This window comes from Schistocerca cancellata, chromosome 3, assembly GCF_023864275.1.
Source record: "Schistocerca cancellata isolate TAMUIC-IGC-003103 chromosome 3, iqSchCanc2.1, whole genome shotgun sequence".
In the NCBI taxonomy this organism is placed as follows: Eukaryota; Metazoa; Arthropoda; class Insecta; order Orthoptera; family Acrididae; genus Schistocerca; species Schistocerca cancellata.
Genome location: NC_064628.1, coordinates 746002402 through 746028305, shown reverse-complemented (window position 1 = coordinate 746028305; position 25904 = coordinate 746002402).

Here is a 25904-nt window from a genome sequence, read left to right as displayed (position 1 = left end):
ATATTTTCCGCCCTTTTTACTGCTCCTGAAAACGACACATTGCATGTTGTACCACGATACAGCGAGACCATCAGAGGTGATGGTCCAGATTGCTGTACACACCGGTACCTCTAATACTCAATAACGCGTCCTCTTGCGTTGACGCATGCCTGCATTCGTCGTGGCATACTATTAACAAGTTCATCAAGGCACTGTTGGTCCAGATTGTCCCACTCCTCAACGGCGATTCGGCGTAGATCCCTCAGAGTGGTTGGTGGATCACGTCTATACTAGGCATGTTCGATAGGGTTCATGTCTGGAGAACATGCTGGCATGCTGGCCACTCTAGCCGAGCGATGTCGTTATCCTGAAGGAAGTCATTAACAAGATATGCACGATTAGGGCCCCAATTGTCGTCCATGAAGACGAATGCCTCGCCAGTATGCTGCTGATATGGTTGCACTATCGTACGGAGGATGGCATTCACGTATCGTACAGCTGTTACGGCGCCTTCCATGACCACTAGTGGCGTACGTCAGCCCCACATAATGCCACCCCAAAACAGCAGGGAACCTCCACTTTGCTGCACTCGCTGGACAGTGTGTCTAACCTATTCAACCTGACAGGGTTGCCTCCAAACACGTCTCCGACGATTGTCTGGTTGAAGGCATGTGCGACACACCGATGAAAAGAACGTGATGCCAATCCTGAGCGGTCCATTCGGCATGTTGTTGGGCTCATCTGTACAGCACTGCATGGTGTCGTGGCTGCAAAGATGGACCTCGCCATGGAGGTCGGGAGTGAAGTTGGGCATCATGCAGCCAATTTTGCACAGTTTGAGTCGTAACAGAACGTCCTGTGGTTGCACGAAAAACATTATTCAACATGGTGGCGTTGCTGTCAGGGTTCCTCCGAACCATAATCCGTAGGTAGCGGTCATCCATCGCAGTAGTAGCCCTTGGGCGACCTAAACGAGGCATATCGACAGTCCCTGTCTCTCTGTATCTCCTCCGTGTCCGAACAAATCGATTTGGTTCACTCAGAGACACTCCCCTTGTTGAGAGCCCTTCCTGCCACAATGTAACAATGCGGACGCGTGGTATTGACATGGTTGAACTACAGACAAAACGAGTCGTGTACGTCCTTTCGGGTGGAATGACTGGAACTGATCGGCTGTCGGACCCCCTTCACGCAACAGGGGCTGCTCATGCATGGTTGCTTACATCTCTGTGCGGGTTTAATGACATCTCTGAACAGTCGAAGGGACTGTGTCTGTGATACAATATCCACAGTCAACGTCTATCTTCAGGATTTCTTGGACCGGGGTGATGCAAAACTTCTTTTTGATGTGTGTAGAAAAACATGCATTACCTAAGAAGTTGGGTATATCATTCTTCCATTAATACAATCTCATTTGCCAATATCTTCCCTTAAAACATTTATTAGAAAATGGTTTTCAAATAAAGCTCCCCCCACAACACAGCAGGCCAGCTTCCATCCTTTTAAAACCAAACACCTTGCCAGACTGCCCAACACTCTCTGCTACTGCTACTCACTGACTTAATTTGGCAAAGCAAAGTCAACCTCTCTGACCTTCATCTCTGGTCTCAAACACAGTCTTACAAAGAATATGGTTACACCGATGATAAAATCTTCTCGGACTGACAGTCGAGTCAATGCGTTCTTCTCCGGTAACGTTTCAGCAAGTTTCTTCCTTGCCATCTTCAGGGTATTGTCTTGTTCTTCAGAGTATCGTCTTGTTCTCCGGTAACGTTTCAGCAAGTTTCTTTCTTGCTATCTTGCTGAAATGTTACCGGAGAGCAACGCATTGACTCGACTATCAACCCGAGAAGATTTTATTACCGAGATTCACCGAGAAAGTCTGCATTCTCATATGATTACATCGATATTACAGAGAACGAGTAAATTTCTGAAATTCGAATCTTCATTCATTTTTACGGCCGGAACTTCCCGAAAATTGTCACGGCAAATAGGACAGCCCCCTTTCAACACGAAGACTGAACAAACTACAACGATCAGGACCCTGTGCAGTTAGGAGGAAAGCTTGTCAGGCCAATGAATTTGCACAATTAAAGCTGAGTGGGCAATCTATCAGATGATGTGGCGAGGATGAGTCTACTAGAGGCAAGAGAGTTTATTGTAGTTGTCGTATTCATACTGACGGTAGGTTTGATGGAGCTCTCCACGCTATGGCGTCCCGTGCAAGAATCTTCGTCTCTGCATAAATACTGCGACATAACGTCCATCTGAAGCTACCAACTGTGTTCAAGAATTGGTTTCCATCTACAATTTTTACGCCCCACGAATACCTCCATTATCAAACCAACGTTTCCTTCGTGCCTTAAGATGTATTCTGCCAACCGATCGCTTCATTTAGTCAGGTTACGCTATACATTTCTTTTCTCGCGAGCTAAATTCTGTACCTCCTCATTAGTTACTCAATCTACTGAGGCTATTCGCAATATTCTTATTAAAAGGCGGCGAGCGAATTTTATGCATCCCAGAATCGTTCCACGCTTGGCTTAAGTCACCAACCGCCTCTGACAGCGACCTTTGCGACAACAAGGAAGGATCGGTTCATCTACTGCTCGTTAAAATCTTTGACTAGAGCGGACGAATCTCAACACTAGGTGTCACAATTCGTTGCGGGTCTCTTAAACTGAATGAGTGATATATTTAATTATTTTTAATGTTATAACTATTAATAAATGTAATCTGCACTCAATGTGAAAATCCATCAGCCTAGACTGTATAACCCCTCCACGGAAATATTAATTAAATGAATTTTATATATTGTAACCTCTGAACAAAATTGGCTCCCATTTATAATCTCTGTGCATAAATGCATTCACATTTAATGTTCCCACAAAATTCTTTTCTCATTTAATGTTAAGTTCGAAACAGAAAAATTCCTAAACATCAAAATAATAAAAAAATTCAGTAACCTGGTGAATTTTATGACGACAGAAGCGCTGCGTCTCGGCCCTGTATTCTGAATGAAAAAGGCAAAAATTCTTACCTCAATAAAAACTGCGAATATATCTGCTCTTACATAAAAAAATTTCGACAGCTCCGTGCAGTGCTGGCCTATGCTTTGTGATTCATGAAAGGAAAGATAATCCATTGAATAAAATCTTTAAATTGAAATGAATGCTTTTTTTAAAAAATTACTTTATATTATAAAAATTATTATTGGGGCATTTTTTGAAAGAAATTGGATGACAGTTAACATACATTACTAGATATGCGCAACGCTGCTTCTTTACCTTCTACAATAATACTCATCCTCCAGAGTCCCGACCAGAGCAGACTGCCGACACGCGGCGACACGCGCAGACTACCGTCGACTACTGCCGACTCACGCAGACTACCCAAGACTACTGCCGACTAGCGACAAGCGACAACTAACTACATACTGCTCTCTGGTCTTGCCTGTTGCGGGCAACGCATATAGCGCATACCTCTTACAACTGACAAAATGACTTTCAGAGCCTGTATATGCTTTCGTCCTCAAACAGTCGTGGTTGAAATCACGACTGAATTCTCTCTATAACATTACCACCGTTGCTGAACGAGTGCCACACAGCTTGAGAATGGAGTGGAAGGACTTTTGTCAAACAGAAACACGTCCTTCTCCTTTCAGAGCAGGTAGCAAAATACATTTTACTTTTCAGACGGTAGGTTAACACTATCCGCAAAATTACAAATCATTTGATGTATCACAACGGTAGATCTGACTAATATCCAGATAGTCGATGAAAATAATCGTCAATTAACCCATATGAAACTAATTTTACCCGGCAGTCGGATATCACCATGCGCTTGCCTAACCAGAGGGCTGTTGTCTTGTGGGGTGGAGTAATTTTCCGAGGCCTGTTCGAACTGTTGTTTTGAATTTCAGACCACAGCTTCTTCGTGGTGGAGGGACTTCAGTCTGTTCCTTCCCTTACGACGAACTGCCGCCACTCCAGGGAACCCAACTTCGAAAACGTGAGACCAGGCCTTACGACCTAGAAGAAAACTTAACCGACCACTCTGGTTAGGCTGGTTAGGGGCTCTTCTTTCTGCCAGTGGACGCCTACTGCGTTGTGCCACTCACGGTAACAAAACTGACGGAGAGGCCTTCTCGTTCTCAACTGCCTGAGTTTGTTAGTTTGAGTACGCCGTCGAGTCCAGTGGCGCGGAAGTGGCCGCCATTTGTGAGTCTTTGTGCTTGCGCACTTTTCTCAATAGCAGCCTTGGACCCTACAACTCCAGTTGGTACTGTTTTGCATGAAAGGTAATGCAACCTTGATCATTTAGCTCGCATATCATCACAAACGCAACAGTTTACATATCGATCAATTGGCGCGAGAAAGCTCCTGCCTGAGCTTAAATTTATTCTTTGTTGTGAATAATAATCAATACAATTTGTCTCTCAGCGTATACTGTCCCACTCTGGTCAAGAACTGGACGAGTTAACAGAACGCTCGTTTATATTACATAATTGTTCCCTTTGTCTTGTCTTGCAGCAAGTTGTCTCCTGTGTCAGTTTTGTGCTATTCCTAAATGTGTACTATCCGACGTTTTAATTGTAACAGGCTACATCGCATTTTCATGAGGCTGTTTATGGAAATATAAGAGTTTGGTGGATCTGTCCGACTTCTAGTCCTTAAAGTTTCTCTATTGCCTCCCACAAGCCTTTAATTAGTAATTAAAAACACCTGCTAGAAGAGCCGAGATCCGATACTGGCCAAGGTCAAGACAGCAGAAGATTAGTAGGTAAGGTTAAATGTACCTGCTAATTGGGGATCGGAAATCAGGCAGCCATTTTAATTTCTACCGACCCTATCACCATGTTCGCTCTTTTAGAAGGAAACAGACGGAAGCCGCCGAACAGCTACAAGCCAGTTGACGATCAGAAGCAGCTCGAAATCTCCCTGACCGCTGCCAAATGGTTGGGAGCTGCTGAAAATGGGTGTGTTAGGAGTGTTCCTAGGGCCATGTACCAGAGATAACAAAAGATGCTTTATAACTGTACTCACCTGTGGAGCCTATCTCCTCTGTAGGAAGTATGGCAACACACTTGACTGAGTGTATTATAAGTGGTACGGCGAGGTTTCCTGCATAAGCTAGACCGGGACAAGGAAGAACTTAAGATTTTACACTCGTCCCCCTAACTAACAAGTTCGGGATGCTGTCTTATACTAAAATTGAGACTGAGTCAATGAAATTTTCTTCATCTGTTGGGAAACCTGTAGTGTCGTGTGTCAAGAGGAGGCAAATACGCAAAAGGGTTCAGTAATCAATGGCAGTCAGAACGTATGACAACTAATGGTACCCCTTTGGGAAATGACAGCAAGGAATGGAAAAGGACACAAACCTAGGGGCTTATTCAATATGCTGAAGAGGTCATTCCGGCAGCTGTTGAGGGAAGCGCAGATTGTGGCGCATGTTGGAACAAACAACGGTTGTCGTTCGGACTGCGAGGCCATACGTGGCAGAGGATGTTGAGGAGGCAAACCTTTCTCATGGATAATTATTTATGCTTTTCTGCTATGAGCCACATTTATTTATTTTGTGTTTAATTTAACAGAATGCAACGCGTTTCAACACTCATCATCAGGCGTTTACGCATACACATACCACACCCTGAGGAGGATGCAGTAGTTTTGTGTCAGTTTTTATGGGTGATAGTCGTGTGATGTATTTTTACATATGTCGGTTGTTAATTTATGATTCTTATATTACAAAAGTTCGTATGCATCGTTGGTGCACTGGCGCAGCTGTTGTTCAACATTACATTATTGCTCTGCTTGATCTAAAACTGTTTCTGATGTATTTTCACTGCGTAAACGTTTCTCCATAGATGTTTACAGTATACCTTAAACATAGTAAGACGTTCTTCGGGCGTTGGATGAGCTTCGACTATCGTTTCTTTGCAGCGATATTCGTGATACTGTCAGTCTGGTAGTCGTTTGTTTCACGCCGCCAAATCTTAAATCTACTGTATTCGTTTTGGTTAATGCTACTGTATAATTCTGAGTTTTTGAATCCAGTTATATCATAAAGAATATTATCACTTTTTTGTATCATGAATGAAAATTTTCGTTTCTTCCAAGACATTCTTTTACTTTATCTGATATTGTGCGAAATTTAGAGATTGTTTTCGATTTTCGAATGGTGGCCTTATATCATTAATGTATTTTGCTACTAATGATCTGTTACATTTGTACTGTCCGTAGCGGTCTATGCATTCTTGAAATCTATTTCTGAAATTTCTGCTGTCTGACCTATATAACATTTGCTTCATTGGCTGCAAGTAATTTTAAAAATGTCAGATGCATGAAATCGGTAAAAGTAAAAGAATGGATATCATGGAAGGAAAGGTAGTAAATTAATTGCTTGAAAGTTATCAGAATAGTTAAGCGAAACGCAATTAATGATTTGAAATAAAATTGAAATATTTCACGAATAACTCCTGCTAGCTACGTTAATGAAGTGTCTGAAGAAGAATCATCCTTTCAAGGCCTAGCTTTCTGGGCATAAAAAGTTCTATTGGTGCGATATTTAAATGTCAAAATGACTTTCTTCGAATCAAGTTCTAAATTGAGGACACTTCGTAAACAGAAGACAACAGTAAAACAATTTAGGCTCTCTGAACAAAACCTGAAAATAGGTATAAATTTTGAAAACCGACAAGTATTTTGTGAAATGATTTATCCAAAAGTAAGAAATAAAATAGAGTAGCGAAACATTTGACGCTCCTGGATTGGCACCTCACTTCGTGTACATTATTTCAAGCAGCATTCAAAGGTGCATTAAATGTTTCTCTAATCCGTTTTATTTATTACTTTTAGACAAATCATTTCATCTACATGTACATGTACAGAAACATTCCGTAACCCACCATATGGCAATGGCGAAGAGAACCTTGTACCAGTATAAGTCGTTCAGTTTTCTGTTCTACTCCCAAATACAGCTAGGGAAAAACAACTGTTTTTACGCGTCTCTACGAGCCCTAAGTCCTTCGTGGTAAGGACCACGAAGACAAAATACGAGAAATGAGCGCTGGTGGCAGTAGAACTGTTCGGCAGTCAGCCTCAAATGTCGGTTCTCTAAACTTTCTCAGCAGTGTTCCATGCAAAGAATATCATTGTCTCTCCAGGAAATCAAATTTCAGTTCGTGGAGCGTCTCTATAACATTTGTGTGGGATCGAAACTACCGGTAAGAAATCTAGCAGCAAGCTTCTGAACTGCTTCGATGTCTTCCCTTAATCCGACCTGGCGGATACAGCAAAAGCTCGTGCACTGCTCAACAATGGGTCCGCCTTCCCTGCCAAAATCCTCACGTGCTCGTATCGCTTTGCAATGTCACACCTACATACGAGGTCTGTCTAAAAAGTATCCGACCTCTGATTTTCCCGGGCAAAATAGAGATGATAGCGCGGCGCCACTGTACACAGTAAAGGAATAGACCTTTATGTGTATGCGTGAATGTTGTACCCGCCTTCTAGCGTGTCAGTCGCTGCCTGTCGGTCGCTGAGTGAGGTTCTACACAACGTCTTCTTCGGATTACCGATTCTCTCAAGATGACTGAACGTGTTGAGCAAAGATACTGCATCAAATTTTGTCAAAAGCTTGGTGATTCTCAAAGCGAAACATTTCATAAGATTTAGCAGTTGTTTGGAGAAGATGCGATGGGTGTAACACAAATTAAGGAGTGGTTCAACCGATTCAGAAATGGCCGCACATCAGATGAGAGTGACCAGCATTCTGGCAGGCCCCAAACTGCTCGGGGTGCAGCTGTTGTTGAGAGGGTGTAATATTTGATGATGACAGATCGTCGTTTGACCGTGCGACAAACTGCCCAAGAGGTTGGAGTGAGTAAAGATTCTGCAAATGCAATTTCGCGTGATGATTTGAACATGCACCGAGTGGCTGTGAAATTCGTGCCCATGTTCTTGTTGCCGGAACAAAAAGACCTCCGTTTTGACGTTGCACAGGACCTTCTGGTCACCACAAACATTGATCCTGGGTTTCTGAGCACGTTAATAGCTGGAGATGAGTCAGGGGTGTACAGGTACGACCCAGAAATAAGACAGTCATCGCAATGGAATCATCGCGAATCTCCAAGGCCGAAGAAAGTGCGGCAGGTGTGAAGCAAAATCAAGGTGAGGCTGACAGTCTTCTTTGATGTCCATGGAACTGTGCATCATGAATAGGCAACGGAAGGAGGAACAGTGTGACAAAGGAGCACTATCAAGATGATCTCTGGCGACTCAATGACGCATTTCGGCGCAAAAGATCAGACACGTGGACGGCGAAAAACTGGCAGCTGCATCACGACAACGCTCCCGCACATTCATCCCACTTGATCCAAAATTTCTTGGCCAGACACAGAGTTACAGCCATTCGCCAACCTCCCTGCTCTCGAGACATGGCTCCTTGTGACCTCTGGTAGTTTCCAAAATTGAAGACGCCACTGAAAGGATCCCGTTTTGAGAGTAGAGAAGAGATAAGGCGGAACACCACGACGAAACTGAACACCATTCCAAAAGAAGACTTCCAGAGGTGTATCCATCAGTGGGAGGATGGGTGGGCTAAGTGTGTCCAAGCGCAAGGGGCTTACATTGAAGAGGATTAGGGTCTCAACCCCGTCAGGTATTTGAAATATTTTTTCTGGCCAAAGGTCTGATACTTTTTAGACAGGCCTCTTATTTAATCGATACGAGTCTGTCAAGCAACACACTACAGATAGTGTACTCTAACATTACGGGTGTTCTTTTTCTACTCAGCTGCATTAACTTACATTTTTTAGCATTTAAAGCCATATGCCATTCATTACACCAACTAGAAATTTTGTCTAAGTCCTCTTGTATCGCTCTACAGTCATGCACCTAAGACACGTTTCCGTACACCACAGATTGCTGCTCGCCATGTCCGCCAAATGGCTCTGAGCACTATGGGACTCAACATCTTAGGTCATAAGTCCCCTAGAACTTAGAACTACTTAAACCTAACTAACCTAAGGACATCACACACACCCATGCCCGAGGCAGGATTCGAACCTGCGACCGTAGCAGTCCCGCGTTTCCGGACTGCAGCGCCAGAACCGCTAGACCACCGCGGCCGGCCCATGTCCGCCAGATCGTTTATGTATAGAGTAAATAATAGCGATGCTACTAGAGTTTCTTGGTGCCCACCCGACGATACCCTCGTCTCCGATGAATACTCGGCCCCGACAACAACACACAGCGTACTATTACTGAACAACTCTTCCAGCCACTCACATATCTGGGGAACTATTCCATATGGTCGAACCTTCGTTAACAGTGTGCAGTGGGGCACCGTGCCCAAAGTACTTCTTCTTCTGCTGACTATGCGAGGTGCCGGGGCTAGCAGTGTATTTTACACTAAATTCTTCTAGAATCTACATATGTAAATGATGCTCTAAGCTCCCCTATTCTAACTCCGACTTTTGCTGTTGCACAAGGATTAAAAAAGATACGCGAACTGACTCTAATCAACCCTGCCAGTGGAGTAGAAGAGAGTTTGGCACCTGCAATAATTTAATTTGATAAATACGTTAAATAAACGAAGGTTTCATTAACATAGTGAGGAATGATAGGGTTGCTCTACCGATTAACAGAATGAAAGTTCTGTCCAAAATAACAATATGATTTATTAAGACTAAACACAAAATAATAAACAAAACACATGAAACATTTACAATACATCAAATTGGCTCAAATTGGATACTCAAACAAACGCTGTGAATGTGAAGTTGTCCCTAAACTAGATTGTGAGGATTATGACGAAGTGGTATGTGGAGCCAATTCCTTGCAACTCAAATCTTAAGAGAAAACACATAGCCAACCCAACATTAATTGCTGCTACCCAAGACAGAACAAAGTTAGAAAAAGACGAACAGGCGCGCTCTGCTGAGCTCTGATTATCACCTAGGAAAATCCCTGTCTGCCGGTGCTGTGGACATACCTTACCAATCTGTCTTCTTAACTGCAAGAACACGATTTGGCGTACCGGAGGCGATGGCTGGTTGCTTCGACGTCCTCGACCGAAAGGCGAGGGCCGACTACCTAGAGCACCCGTGCAGGCTGAACACACAACATTCCCGCCCCCACGACAGTGGCCGTGGTTAAACGTTCCAATCAGCAACTCGAAAACCGGCGGAAAATTCCACTCTATTGCCGGAGCACTACCATTCCACCAATGGAGATTCTTGGCGCCAATTTCTGCGCTGATTTTGCTACGTCACGGAGCTATGCCCTGAGCAAGCCAATCACAGTTACTATTTTGCAGAAAGCGCGGGAATTTTCCCGCCACAACTGCCTGGGTACACAAGTCATTCCCATGCCTCGCTGGTAGCCCGCCAGAAAGTGTTTTCGCCAAGTATCTGCGAAGTAACGGAACCTCTAACCCATCCACTACTTGAGGCCCCTCCGGGCGTGTCTTTTGACAATGTCGGCGTCTGCAAAGCATTAACTCGACTTCCTCACACCCGTCGACTTAGCCCTTTCCAGATCAGCAGAGCCCGCCTGTCACCGGACCACCTGGGTGACGAGAGACGCTGCATGGGAAGTCCGCGTGTGAAGGAATAGCGACTTTTCACTGCATGCAATTAGAGAGGAAAATCGTAAGATAGAAATATGAGGGGGGCTCATGCCACCTCTCATAGCCCCTACGCCATTTTAGATTGTAATTGGTGAGCGGTTGGCTCACTTAGGAGCAAGGTAGTGAGTCAATCGCCCAAGAACAATCTCGCAAACTGGCTGCACATGCCGCACTCTATAAAGAAAATCACTGCAACTGAAAAATGCAGCTCATAGAGGGAGAATTATTTATGATGTAGCCAACTTCACCTTCTTAATATGGAACACTAACACTCACATCACACATCCATGCAATTAAGTGCCCAAGATGTTACAACAATTTTAATCATTAAACTAACCTGAACTCACTCACACATGATACTATTTAAGTTAACAATCTCATTGTGAGCTTTCAGAATCTAATTACAACCTCCGATTCATTCTGTCTCCCTGCAGCAAGAATAACCTTTACAAAATGTTCCCTGAACTGATGGTCCATTCACAATGACAGTGGTGGTATCTGCTTCAGTTTATGGGGACTTCAGGCACACTGTTTGCATACACACAACAATAAATACAAAATACAAAAAAAACATGGTGTAGAGAACAATACAGTAATTTGTAATAAGAATTACAGTGTAAAGCACAAACACATACAAGGTATAACATACATTATAAAAACAACATTAGAGAAAGAAATTTAAGAAAAAAAACGAGGTTCGTGGGGCATCAAGTTGTGCGTGCACATTGCACAAAGTTCACGACTGTGCTGAGAATGAGGCACTAAATCACATTGTTAGAAATATTCGAAGCACTTCACAAATTCCACAGAACTGATATCACATAGGGCTAAACGTCGGGTGTTGTTGCTATGTTGTTGCAACGGCAATAGGGTGTGCTGGAGCATCTGCAGTACTCTGTTGAGATTGCACCAAGACCTACGCATATGATCACGGCAGTACGGTAGGAAGACACAGTGATAGGCTCTCCTCACGTCGATTAATTGTCTCTGAGGTCTACTTGTTGGGATACATCACTAGTCTAGGTCTCTTCTCTCGCTGGACAGTACTTAACGTTTCCCAATATTGCAGTTCGATGAGGGATGATGGCACGTGGAGTGACTCCACAAGCGTGTGAGATCATCCATACAGGATCGAACTACGAGCGACGATTGCTAAAACTGCTGTCTAATAGAGAGGAGAAGTTAGAAATGAGACCATACATTTGTTAGTGTGGCACGATACTGCTTTGTGTATGCAGATCGGCCAATGCTAGTGAGTTGTAAAAACCCAAACAGGTGAGTATGTAGCGTCCCTTTCTGTCCTGAGGCACATGAGCCGCAGGTTGTGACACGATATGTGATCTTCTTCGTGTACTCACGACAACGTGGTCTGCCGCAGGGAATCCCTCCAAACCGCTGCCGCGTCTGGAGAGCTAGCAGGCTGTCGCGTGTGGGTCGCGTGTCAGTGTCAACGGCCAGCCTCACTTTCGCTTGTGGCCCGGCGAGGATCCCGCCTAATCCCTCAGGTATACGGCCCGGTGACTGTCAGCTTGCAGGACCGGACGCTCTCCTTCTTGCAGGTAGCCGATGACCTCTTGTTTTTGCGCTGGCTGGCCTCTGTATTGCCATGATTCCCGTCATCTGCACAGTTCTGACAAAAATCTTATGCCTAACTTTTTCCCATGACCTTCTATGTTATAATAAATTTACATAACGATACATTTATGGTCTGTCATTTCAGACACTCTTATTTTAATGTTATAGTTATCAATCTACGGCTATCATTATAACCAAATCTTGGTGTATCTAATCTATACATGGAAATAATCTATCTTGATATTTAGTGTAGAGACTGATCTCACTACTGTACATGGTGTGTGACGCTATATTGGATGAACAACTAAATGTGCGGGCCCGCACTAATATTACTATTAATTATATAGATCGACAGTAGACATGCTCAAGAATTAACTACCATTTGCCAACGATCTACATTCTATGTCTTTTGAATAAATTATGTTATTATGCAGGTCGAAGTTTTACTGAGCTTATAAAGAACAAGCAACTATTCTACGTTCGCTCGCCGGTCGTCCCCCCATCTTGGGTCTGTGATTTGATGACCTGAAAATAACATCCCAACAGGCGCGCGCCAAACACTTGTGGTAGAAAACCCCCACAATATTAATCTAGTTATTGTTAAATCCTACAGTTTAACTTATCCTAGTATATCGTACCTTTTTTTTGTTTAACTTACACAATACTCTTACATAATTCCTGTTACGTTGAGAAGTCTCGCTGCTCGCCGCTATTGACGACAGTGATATGCGCGCCGTACGACATGACCTCCGACTTTTCATTACGCCTCACTGAAACTCTAGAGACTTGGTTAGCCATGGCTATACACGACAATAAATTTATAGTTGCAACTTCCTTCTCTATGTGATGCGGTTTTCGCGATCAAAGCACACCTTTCCAGAGGCAATGTAATATGACCAAGCCAGGACTGGCTCCTGTTGAGGATTCAGTCGCCCAACACACGCCAGCTACACAGTATGTCACGAATATCCAAGTATAAGTCCCTGGTTATTCAACTGTGACAGTCACGAGCAGCACGCTAAATCCCCAACCAGCACATTGGCATGGTAGGCTTTATGCCCGCATTGCTCTCGTCTAGGGCACCATTGGAGTCAAACGCTCACAGGTTCACCCCGACTTGCAAGACAACGATGCTGGCGCAGCTCAGAAAAAAACTATACTGCCCATATTCATCCTCGAAATCACGCAATATACCACAATCTTGCAGTGCACTGACGCGTGCCTGCAAGCATTGGTATGAACGTCTCACGAACTGGTTGTGGCCGCTATGGAGCGTATCACGACTTCTCAGAACGCTTCTAAGAGCACGTTCTTGTATGCGCCCGTTTGTGCGACATCTCGTCACTCATCTTTATCCCTTAACATGGACACCAGATAGGAAAGGACAAAAACATTGCTCATGGAAAGGTAGTGCCTCTTATCGCAACGACAGAGGAGATCCCGAACATAGACAACAAAAGTTAACAGCAGTAAATTCTTATGCGAGAAAACGCAGCGTATTAAAACTTTAACAATCTTAATCTATTAATGCAACGATTATTGTTCCCCGAAGAAAGGTTCATATATTTGCCTATTCTACTATGTACACCACTTACACTACTACTATTCGACGAACTCCTTTATGTGAGAGATGTGGTGGAGTCCTATGGACTTCTCTCCTTTCAGCGTCTCCAATTCATAAGCATTGTGGTGAGCTGCTCTCCTTATACGGTACGGGCCGTTGTAAACAGAATAGAATTTTTGGCATTTCATTTTTTGTTTGTTTGAAAGTCGGAAAGACTTAACGAGCACCTTTTGTCCAATTTGGTAGTGTCGTAGACGAGCTCCCCTGTCGGCACGTCTCTTCCTGACCTCTGCTGCAGCCCGTATCCTCTTGAGAGCCAAATCCACTATGGCCTGGTGCTGCGTTCGCGCCCTTGGTGGGAAGTTTACGACCTCGGTTATCAAGTCCTTAGAAATCCGGTTTTTCAGTACTGTAATGGGTGCCAATTTTGTTATCCCATGGGGTGCCTCATTGATCACGTCCTGGAAGTCTTTAAGGAAAACGTCCCATGTCGTGTGCTGTTTGTTACAGTACAACCGGCACAAGTTTCCGAGTTCTTTAATAACCCGTTCTGCAGCATTCGAGCTCGGATGGTGTGAAGTTATAAAAATGGGATCAATTTTACATCGACGCAACGTCTCCTTCCATGTTTTTGACTTAAACTGTGGCCCGTTATCAGAAATAATTCCACTCACATGACCAACCTGTGGTAGGAAATCCCGGATTAGGGCTCGTGATACAGTTCGTCCTGTCGCCCTCTTCAGTGGCGTAAAGGTAACGTATTTGGACGTTAGTTCAACTAACACTAATACGTAAGTATATCCTCTTCTTGTTCTTGGCAAAGGTCCCATCAAATCTGTTGCTGCTAATTGTCTTAATTTGGTCGGTACGATTGGGTATAATGGTGCCTGCATGCTCACAGTGGTGTGCTTAGCCTTTTGCAGGTCTTTACACACCGACAGTACCCTCCGAATTCGACGCTCCATGTTTCGAAAGTAACACATGGTCCTTAGCTTGAGATTGCACTTGCGTGGTCCGAAGTGTCCATAGCTCAGGTGAGTATGCCATATAACCTTGTTTATTAGGTGTTCAGGGATGCATACCCCTCATTCAGTGTCATTTGCATAATTTCGGTGGAAAATTATGCCTTTCCTCAAGAGGTAGAACTGCCTGATGGTGGCGTGTCTTCTGTCTATCCATTGCCGAGAAACCTAATGAAATTCTCACGAAAGTTTATGATTGGTCAATAAGCAATAAAGTGACATTGAACATAAAGAAAACTAATGCCATGAATTTCAGTTTGAAGAGGAAAAGAAGACAACGTTAAATTAAATGTAGATGGCACCTCTATAGACTGTGTTACACAAGCAAAATTTCTAGGAATGAATATTGATTCTCAGTTGAAGTGGTGTGAACACACAAAGGTACTTGCAAACAGAATGTCATCAGCATGTTATGCCCTTAGAATCCTATCATCAGTGTGTAACATGCAGGATCTTTTAGTTACATATTATTCATATGTAGACTCAATTCTTAGCTATGGCATTCTTTTTAGGGGAACAAACGCACAAAATATGAACGCAATTTTCAAACTTCAGAAAAGAGCCATAAGAATAATAACCAATAATACTAGGTGAGCTCATTGTAGAGATCTGTTCAGAACACTGGGCATTTAACTGTTCCATGTGAAAACATTTAGCAATCAGTTGTACACATCAAAAATAACATTGGTAATTACTGCACAAACAGCTCTGTCCATGGCCATGCAACAAGAGGTTGACCAAGAAAAAATAAACATGAAACTCAAAACAGCATTTTCTACCAAGGAATAAAACTGTACAATAAATTAACAAAAGATATTAAAGAAATTGAAAAAATACACTTATTTAAAAAAGCAGCTAAAAATACCTGTTATGCAATACATTTTATAGATGGAAGGATTACATAGATAAAACAGAGTAGGTGTTTGATAAAAAAAATGTTATACAAATAAATAATAATAATAATAATGATTGTAAAACATAACACCTTCACTTTATGTCTTTTTTCCTTCTTTTTTCCTTTCTAGAAACACTTACCCCCCAAGCTATCCATAGCACAATACGAACACCTCTTCCTCTTTCTGAGCTCAGCATATCACTCATTATGGAGGGATGCTGACTCAGTTTTTCAGGATAGCAAATGGGAAGGTGCAGTACAGAAAATGGCCCAGAGATGTGTGTGTGTGTGTGTGTGTGTGTGTGTGTGTGTGTGTGCAGTGAGTGAAGTGTTATGAAACAATGTGTGTATAGTGTGTGCAGTGCCTGATAATGACATATGAGTGAACAGTGAGGCATTACATTATTTAATAAGTTATTTGTAAAAAAAGTATTGTACACCAGGAGTAAATCTGATGATTGTCTCTAAGTTAAGTCTGTCAATATATGTCTATACGAATTAGCTTATTTTAAATTAATCTAAACTTGTAAATATTTTGACATGTCGTATGTCCTTGTAAAAAGAGATCTACACATGAATAAAGCTACTACTACTACTACTACTACTACTACTGTTACTATTACTACCTGTTTCATTACTCCGGGTGCTGTGGCTTATGGTCGAAGTATGTAATATTAATATGGAATTCGTTAAATACACAAAAATGTGTTAGGTCTTCTGCAGTTTCATTTATTTCTATTTCAGTAAATTTTTGTTTACTGCCTAGAATAATCGAATCGCCAACACAGTTATTGAGATCGCCCATGAGGAAAATTTTTCCTGTGTTGGGAATAGTATCGATTACAGCTTGAAGAGTGTTACAAAACATTTCTCGTTCTTTTTGTATGGTCATCCTTGTGCCAGGAGATGTGGGGGAACTACGGCCGTTCACTATTGTAAGAAAATGAAACACCTACAACCATCCCTATGTTGTCATTTAATGTGTAGCTACCAGTTTCGGGTCTTCATTGCACCATCTTCAGACCTTAGTTGATGCTGAAGGGGTTATGGTCATCCAAATTTACGGTGCATCAGTGGCTAACAACTGGTTTATGAAGACTACCTGTAACTCTGATGTCGTCTCTCCAAATATCTGTCTGTTAACAGTTGATGCTAGGATAGGCAACATCATAGTTACCGGTAGTCTGCGTAAACCAGTTGTTCGCCACTGATGCATTGTATATATGGATCGTGATAGCCCCTTCACCATCAATTAAGACTGAATAAGGTGCACTGAAACGCCGAAGCTGGCAGCTACACAATAAAAAATAACCAAGGATGGCTGTTGGTGTTTTATTTTCTTACCATTTCTCTTTCTCGTTGAGATCTTCCCACATCAGGTGCGTATGCAGAAAGCATATAAAGTATAGATTCGTCTTCCCCCATTGTCATCTTGATTATTGTCAAAACATCTGATGGAGATATGTTTAGGCAGAAATTTGTGGGGTGCGCCGAACTCTGAACTCTTAACCTTTTCTGCACTTGTGTTGTTGTTGTTGTCTTCAGTCCTGAGACTGGTTTGATGCAACTCTCCATGCTACTCTATCCTGTGCAAGCTTCTTCATCTCCCAGTACCTACTGCAACCTGCATCCTTCTGAATCTGTTTAGTGTCTTCATCTCTTGGTCTCCCTCTACGATTTTTACCCTCCACGCTGCCCTCAAATACTAAATTGGTGATCCCTTGACGCTTCAGAACATGTCCTACCAACCGATACCTTCTTCTAGTCGTGCCACAAACTCCTCTTCTCCCCAATTCTGTTCAATACCTCCTCATTAGTTATGTGATCTACCCATCTAATCTTCAGAATTCTTCAGTAGCACCAAATTTCGAAAGCGTCTATTCTCTTCTTGTGCAAACTATTTATCGTCCATGTTTCACTTCCATGCGTGGCTACACTCCATACATTCAGAAACGACTTGTTGACACTTAAATCTATACTCGATGTTAACAAATTTCTCTTCTTCAGAAACGCTTTTCTTGCCATTGCCAGTCTACATTTTATAACCTCTCTACTTCGACCATCATCAGTTATTTTGCTCCCCAAATAGCAGAACTCCTTTACTACTTTAAGTGTCTTATTTCCTAATCTAATTCTCTCAACATCACCCGACTTAATTCGACTACATTCCATTATCCTCGTTTTGCTTTTGTTGATGTTCATCTTATACCCTCCTTTCAAGACTCGGTCCATTCCGTTCAATTTCTTCATCCAGTCCTTTGCTGTCTCTGACAGAATTACAATGTCCTCGGCGAACCTTAAAGTTTTTATTTCATCTCCATGGATTTTAATATCTGCTCCGAATTTTTCTTTTGTTTCCTTTACTGCTTTCTCAATATACAGATTGAGTAACATCGGGGAGAGGCTACAACCCTGTCTCACTCCCTTCCCAACCATTGCTTCCCTTTCATGCCCCTCGACTCTTATAACTGCCATTTGGTTTCTGCACAAATTGTAAATAGCCTTTCGTTCCCTGTATTTTACCCTCTGCCACCTTTAGAATTTGATAGAGAGTATTCCAGTAAACATTGTCAAAAGCATTTTTCTATGTCTACAAATGCTAGAAACGTAGGTTTGCCATTCCTAAATCTTTCTTCTAAGATAAGTCGTAAGGTCAGTATTGCCTCACGTGTTCCAACATTTCTACAGAATCCAAACTGATCTTCCCCGAGGTCGGCTTCTACCAGTTTTTCCATTCGTCTATAAAGAATTCGTGTTAGTATTTTGCATCCGTGACTTATTAAACTGATTGTTCGGTAATTTTCACATCTGTCAGCTTTCTTTGGGACATATATATTGGCAGAAATTTGTGGGGTGCCTCGAACTCTGAACCTGTTCCGCACTTGCAACTGGTGTTTTTGTTTAAGTAAAGGGAGTGGAAGCACCATTCAGAAACTTAGTTTCCATCTACTTTGTCGTCGGAAAGCTAGCTCAGAAAATTGGAAATTACTGTATGAAAAAAATGGGAGCCTTTGTTCTTTCTGGGAGGAGGGGGAGACGTCATGACCCCCGAGACTCTCTCCCCTTTAGGTCCGCGCCTGGAAACGTAGCACTCGGGATGACGTGGTAACAGCCCTGACGGGGGGCGCCAAAACGGCGCTGTGGGGCGAACTGGAAGTCGTCCGAGTGAGCGTGAAGGTGGCGCGCCGAGCCGCCGCCTCCGCCGCAGTGCCTGCCCCCGGCTCTGCCCCTCATCAGGGCAGCCGGTGCAGGCGACGCCGCTAATAACCCCGGCCCGCCACGCCGGCTCGTTGCGCCAAATTATCTGCTCTCAGAGGGCCGCTCTATTAGCCGCCTTCCGCCTTTTACGCCATTCCGATAAGCTGCGCCCCGCGCCCTCGGCTCGCCGCCCGCGTGTGGCCGCCGGCGCTTTTAATACACACGCCGCGCGGGCCGCTGCCGCCACCACCTCCACCCACACTCCACGCATCCCGTTGTCCGCCCCCACTCCTCACCACTCCGTCTCTCTCTCTCTCTCTCTCTCTCCCAACCCTACCCTCCACAACCCCACCCCCTGACTCTCTCTATCTGACTCTAGCTGCCCCTTTTCCTTTCAGAGCTCCTTTCTTTCACCCACTCGGAACAAAAAAAACAAAAACAGCTAAACAGGAGACAACAAAAAAAAAGCGAAATCTCAGAGGCAGGCCGGCGGTGGCGGTCCCCCGGCAGCGTCCAGGGCTCGCAGGGAAACAGCAGCATTTGCATAAAGCTGACGTCATTTCCCTTTTCCCGTTTATAGTTCCTTTCTGGTGCCGGATGCGACCGAACCTCTCCTCCCGTCTCTCTCTCTCTCTCTCTCTCTCTCTCTCGTTTTCCCTCCTTCTCTATAATCTGGTGTGGTCCTCCCTCCTGAGGGCTTTCGCCACCATCCCTCTGCCCTGTCCCATCCCACCCCCGCAAACACACACGCAAATGCGTTCGAGAGGCAGACGGAGAAGTAAGTAGAAAGATGAGAGGTCTTTCACACCACCCCCGCGTTCTGCTCGCACTTCGTTTGTTTTCTCGTTCGACCTGCTCCGGTGGGAATCGAACATCTCGCCACGGGGGCTGAGTTCCAGTTCTCACCCATTGTTCCTATCTGGAATCCAAAGGCAGAGAAATTACGAAGTTAAAACCCCTCTCAGATTAGTTACTTTATTCTTAATTTTATTTATTTTCTTCGATTTGATAGATTTTACACCAGATCACGTAACTCTTGCTGCCCGACCAAGAAGAACACATTGGTAAAATTAAATTCTTCGATGATGTAGATATGTGGACTCATTGTCTGCTGCAGGGATAACAGGTTCGCAATTTCTAATTCGCGACCTCGTAAATATTAATTATTAGAGGCTCGGCAAATTTTATTCGTGCCTGCACATCGGACTTCGTTATGAGATAACAGCTACAGGCTCTGAAAGTGTTTTCTACCGTCAGTAGCGGTGTGCTAGAGATGGTCCGTCGGGAAGCCGTTGTTCCAGAGAGCGTCACAAGCTCTTATAGAAACTACAAGCTTTGGTTGGTCAGTTGTGAAACTGTAATTATTCCTTTTAAACCAAACAAACGTACACCATTTCCAATGAATGAAATTATTATTATCAGCGAATAATTACAAATGCTTACGTAGGCAATGTCCTAGGCACAATAAAGTAACTGAAGAAGGAGACAAATAAATAAATGTCTCAATCGATGAACAACGTAAAAATATTCAGAGATAATACTTTGTTGATTTTCATCGGAATTGCTGACATAGATTAAATCTGCATTGTCTGCAAGTCCGTAAAGATGGTCATTTAATAACAAATTCCTAATATCATTTATAATAAAAAATACACACTGCTTGATATATCGCTTCAGGCAGCTTCTTCTCTTTCCCAGTAATTCTGGAATTTTTTAATACTTACTACTAAACGCAAACATTGTCAGCTTTTACGGCAAGGAGTCCTACTTTTAAAATCTTCGTTGTGAGTTTGTTTTTCGACAAAGTACCACGCATTCATTTTTTTATGAGTGATGCCAAGATTTTTAATACTTATCCAGCTGATTTTTTCCACCGTGTACAAACTCGAGAGACTGATCTATGAGAGGATACGGAACAGGAAAGGTCTAATGAACTTATGTCCGGCAATGCATGGTTTCCTTGATAGAGACTATTTATTCAATCACACTTCTTACAGAGACTGCGGTCTAATAAGCGCTGTACCATGCACTCACAGTTACAGTATCTGTTGAAAACAGTTTCCATGTGTCTCAACGCACGCGTGTACGCGCCGTACCATGTTCTGTCTCACGCGTTCACATCGGCCAGATTGCATTCGAACAGTGTCAAAGGCAGTATGAATACACTGCTCCACTATCTCCACATCTGGAATGGACTCTGCATACACGATACTTTTGAGATGGCCCCATAACCAGAAATCGCACTGACTGAGATCAGGTAAACGAGCAGGCCGTGCAACTGGACCCCCTCGTCCGGTCCATCGACCATGGAAGACTCGGTTGAGGTGCGGCCGGACGTTAAAGGCGAAGTGGTCTGAGCACCATGATGTAGCAGCCACAGAAGCCTTCGAGTCATTAATGTCACTTCTTCCAGCAGGGGAGCAATGTCACCAGCAGGAAACGCCGATAGTTCTGGCCTGCTAGGCTACGTGGAAGGGAGACTAGTCCCAAAACACGGTCGCCACTTATCCCGGCCAACACATTCCGGCTGCACCGCTGCTGATCATTCGCTGGTACCACACCATGATGGTTCTGCATACTGTCCCGAAGATGACTCCGTGTAAAGATGGTCCAATCTGTGAATGGGAAGGATGACACCAATCCCGGAATCGTGGTTGCCAGGTGAAGAAACCCGAGACAAAGCTGCTATCAATGTGGAAAGTTTGTCGCTAGTAAGCCCTGCACACGCTGTAAGTGTTAAGGGTAGTATCAGTTGTCATAGAGAGTGTTCCACATGGTCGTCTGCCTTACCCTGTACTGGCGGGTCTATAGTTTTAACAACATTTTCGTCCAAGTCTGCTGTCCGAACATGTCGGGTACGTCCTACATGATTTTCTGCTTCCTGAAACGACACTGTCTCAGAGAAACAGCGAAACACTGTTGCAGACATTAAATACCGTGTTTGTTGTCGCCTGGGATAGGTATGCAGAGCCCATTCCAGATGTGGAGACAGTGGAGCAGCGTATTCAAGCTGCCTTTGACACTGTTCGAATGCAGTCTGGCCGATGTGAACGTGTGAGAGCTGCCTGCCCGCCGCCTGTTGTCATTTGCCTTTCCGAAAGTAAACACCATTTCGGCAAGCTGTCGATTCGAATATGGAACCACTGCGTACAACGCTGTATCACATCCACTACGAGGTGAGTCAGCAAGAGAGCTGGACACAACATTACCAATTATTATGGCATGAGAGGGCGCTAGGGCAAGACGTATGAGGAACAGTACCACCCGCTAGGAGGAAACCATGCATGCTGTAACTGTGGCTGCATGGTACAGTGCGTATTAGACCGGAGTCTCTGTAACAACGCATGATTGAGTAAATGGTCTCTAGCATGGAAACCATGCATTTCCGGACATAAGTTGATTAGACCTTTTTGTTCCGTATCCTCTCATCGCTAAATCCCTAGAGCTTGTACACAGTGGAAAACATCATACTCTATAAACAATGGTCTGCAAAATTTAGGACGAAAGTAACGCTCGCATGATGTGTCATTGCCAAGCAACATAGCTCGATGAAACGTGACCATGTACAGGGTGTATCTCCGAAGAGTCGTGAAACGTGTTTACTTAGGAAAAAGGCAGATTTCGGTATGGACGGGGCCTTATTCAGTTTCCGTTGGTTGCTCAGTTTGTTTTTTCTAAATCACGTACACTTTATTTGGAATCAATTGCATATAAGGTGGACAATAAGGAACAATTATCATATTTGACTGTTAAGAGATAATATCAAATTAAAATTTCTTAAGACAAATTACTTTCACGGCTAAAGGCTTTATTGACCAGAATTCAAATTATTTTTTCGGCTGTAGGCCCCAATAGTAATTACTCAAAACAATTTGACGGCTGAGAACCTAGATAGCAAACTCTTACTTAAATATTATAAAAAGGACAATCATATAAGTGACAATTTCAATTAAAAATTCTTAAGACAAACAGCATTCATGGCTGAAGGCCTTATTGACAATCATCAAATCAAATGTTCAAATGTGTGTGAAATCTTATGGGACTTAACTGCTAAGGTCATCAGTCCCTAAGCTTACACACTACTCAACCTAAATTATCCTAAGGACAAACACGGACAAACATACACACCCATGCTCGAGGGAGGACTCGAACCTCCGCCGGGACCAGCCACAAAGTCCATAACTGCAGCGCCCCAGACCGCTCGGCTAATCCCGCGCGGCGACAATCATCACAATCTGATCAATCAAGAGAGAAGTGTGCCCCACACAGTGCTCCAAGGATCGACCTGGGAACGTCGCTCAATTTCGTAAACGATGAGACAGGCAGCCAAGAGTTGTATTCACTTAACTGGATGGCAACTCATACTAATGACAATTTAAACACAGTCCAACACTCTTGCAAACCAACCAATACAACAATGGAATAACGCAGGCGAGGCGGAACCGGCAGACAGTATTGCGTCTTCAGAATCCGCTGTTTAGAACATCCAGAAGCAGAAGGAACCACTACAATCAAAGTAGTCCAAAAGAAACAACATGTCACGACCACGATCAAGGAGGCTGTCGAACTACACGCCTTACCGGACAGCAGGGGCAAAGCGAGCAGAGGTACACTCCGAGAAAATACGCTAACCTCCATGGCAGGTAACTGGGGCGCTAGCAGCCACTAGGCAGAAAAATAAACACAAGGAATTCGATGATTAATAATAAGAAGTGGAGGATGGCTAACTAACTTCGCCAAATCCAAACACTCCACTCGTTGCTCTTTGTCTCAGCGACCCTGCAACAAGGCGCGAACAAATGGCGTGATCTCAAAATAGTGGAGGTTTCACTACTGGGTTAATGTTCCCTCAAATTAAACGTCCTGGATCCGGTGGACAATGAGGTTGTGGCCCTCGCAATTACAGCCCCTTGATCCGCCAGCGGTCCCAGCATGTCCTCCCGCTGCCGGACCTCACTGCTGCTCTGTCCCAACCGAACACTTGACGTCCTTCCAAAGATAGTACCACGGTACTAGCTATCGATAACCTCTGCTGCTGTCACTCGCTGACTGACAACGCTAGAAAACGTAGTGTGGCCAGTAAACACAAGAAGAAAACGAGACGCCACTATCTCTATTACACGATGCCAACCTACCAGCGGCACCAACGCAAGCTGCAACAGGGCTAAAGTTGTCATGAGCGTTTTTTATGGTGTTTTAGAAGATATTTGCAATTTAACTTTTGCACTGTGTATCTGCAGCTAGCCCAAACGAACAGCGCTCAAACGTCTTCCATGTGACACCGATTGTCGGTGGAAGGTGTCATTTGTTTCCCATTAGAACAAAATGACTTTTAAAGCGGACTTTCACGTGCCCATTCGATAGTGCGGTTCCAGATTAGTCTAGCGCGATGTTTGTGCTATCGTTGTGTGTTAACGGGAACAGAACAACCCGAAGAATAACCAGTACTTCCACAGAGACAGCACTGCCCTAGCCCGCAGTGACTGCTAACGCCAAGCATCCAGTGCTGCTGAGCCGCTGCTGGCTTACTGGTCACTCTTCGAGTTTTACTGTTCCTGTTTATACTGATAAAACAAATTTCGCACTCGACTAACCTGGGACCGCTCTATCGAGTGGGAAAGTAAAACTCTGCTTTAAAAATTATTTTGTTGCAAGCATATGCTGAAACACCAGAGAAAATGCGTCTGATGACTTCTGGGAGAGATGTACTGTATAGAAAGAACTGTTACGGTGCATTACAGAAGATAATTGAAAGGAATACACACCGAGGCGATTAGTAACAACGCTTTTATTAAAAAAAATGACATCGGTCGCTGCGATTTGTGACGGTCTGTTGGATATTACAAAAGGTGGTACATTGCCCTTAATAATGTGTGTGATTACTAGGGAAGGCAATGCATGTTCTGCAACGTGCACTCATGCTTCGCAGGGGAGGGAGGTTTCTTTCTGCTGGGTGCCGGGGCACGTGGGTATTAGGGGGAACGAACTGGCGGATGTGGCTGCCAAAGATGCATGTTCCCTCCCTCACGTTGTTGAATGTGCCGTCCCCCTCCATGCTGTTACCTCCCTTGCCTTTTCGTGTTTTCCATCAATGGGAAGAGGAGTGGCTGGCAGTCGGTGAAAATAAGCAGCGTCTGGTCAAGGCGTACGTCCTACCAGTCATGCAGGTGGGATGAGGTTCTCCTTACTCGCCTCCGCATCGAGCACAGTCCCTTAATGCATGGTTTTTTACTCCGGCGGAGGACCCCCCAATCTGCAGTGCTCGTGGCGTCCAGATTACTGTCCGCCACATTTTACTTGACTGTCCTTGTAAGGTGTCAGGCAAATCCACCACCTTCCATGAAAACCCTGACATGATAAGCAAATCAGGCAGTATGTCACATAGCTCCGAATAAATCCTGACATTAAATTAACCAAAGTAATACGATCAACGAGTGAGCAAATGGAATACCACAGACTAACACAAGAACGCCTAAATGCATGTCATATCTTCCCACCGTGAAACAGACGCAGTTCCGAGGGAAGAAACGAGAACAGAAGCCGAGAGCAGAACCGTGTTAAGCTAGAAGGCCCTACGATAAGGGACGGACACCCACATCACCTGCCGACCACCAGGACCACCCCTCCCCAGCCCATGTTAAAAGATAGAGCCCTCCAGAAGAACAGTATAGATCTTACGATAACACTAAAAGGGCCACACCAGCTGCAAGTTTTAGCGTGAGACTTTTTCGCGTCTCTGTTACGTTGTAAACGTTAAAAACATTGCCCCACCACGAAAAGTATAACTTTTCTCATTGGATAGACAGAATTTTGTTGGCGGAGCTTAAGGTTAACATTGAGACCCTGATTGGTCAGTTGAAAACACAGGCAGATAGCTTTCTTTAAACCAACTTCGATAAATTGTAGTAAGAAGAAGTTAGAAAGAGTTGCTTCCGAGACGGCGAGGTGCGTGGAGCTGTGCTGCCCGCTGCCCCCTGACGCTGCCTAACCAACGGCAAGGTAATGAGCGCACGCGATGCCGCATAACAGCGCATAA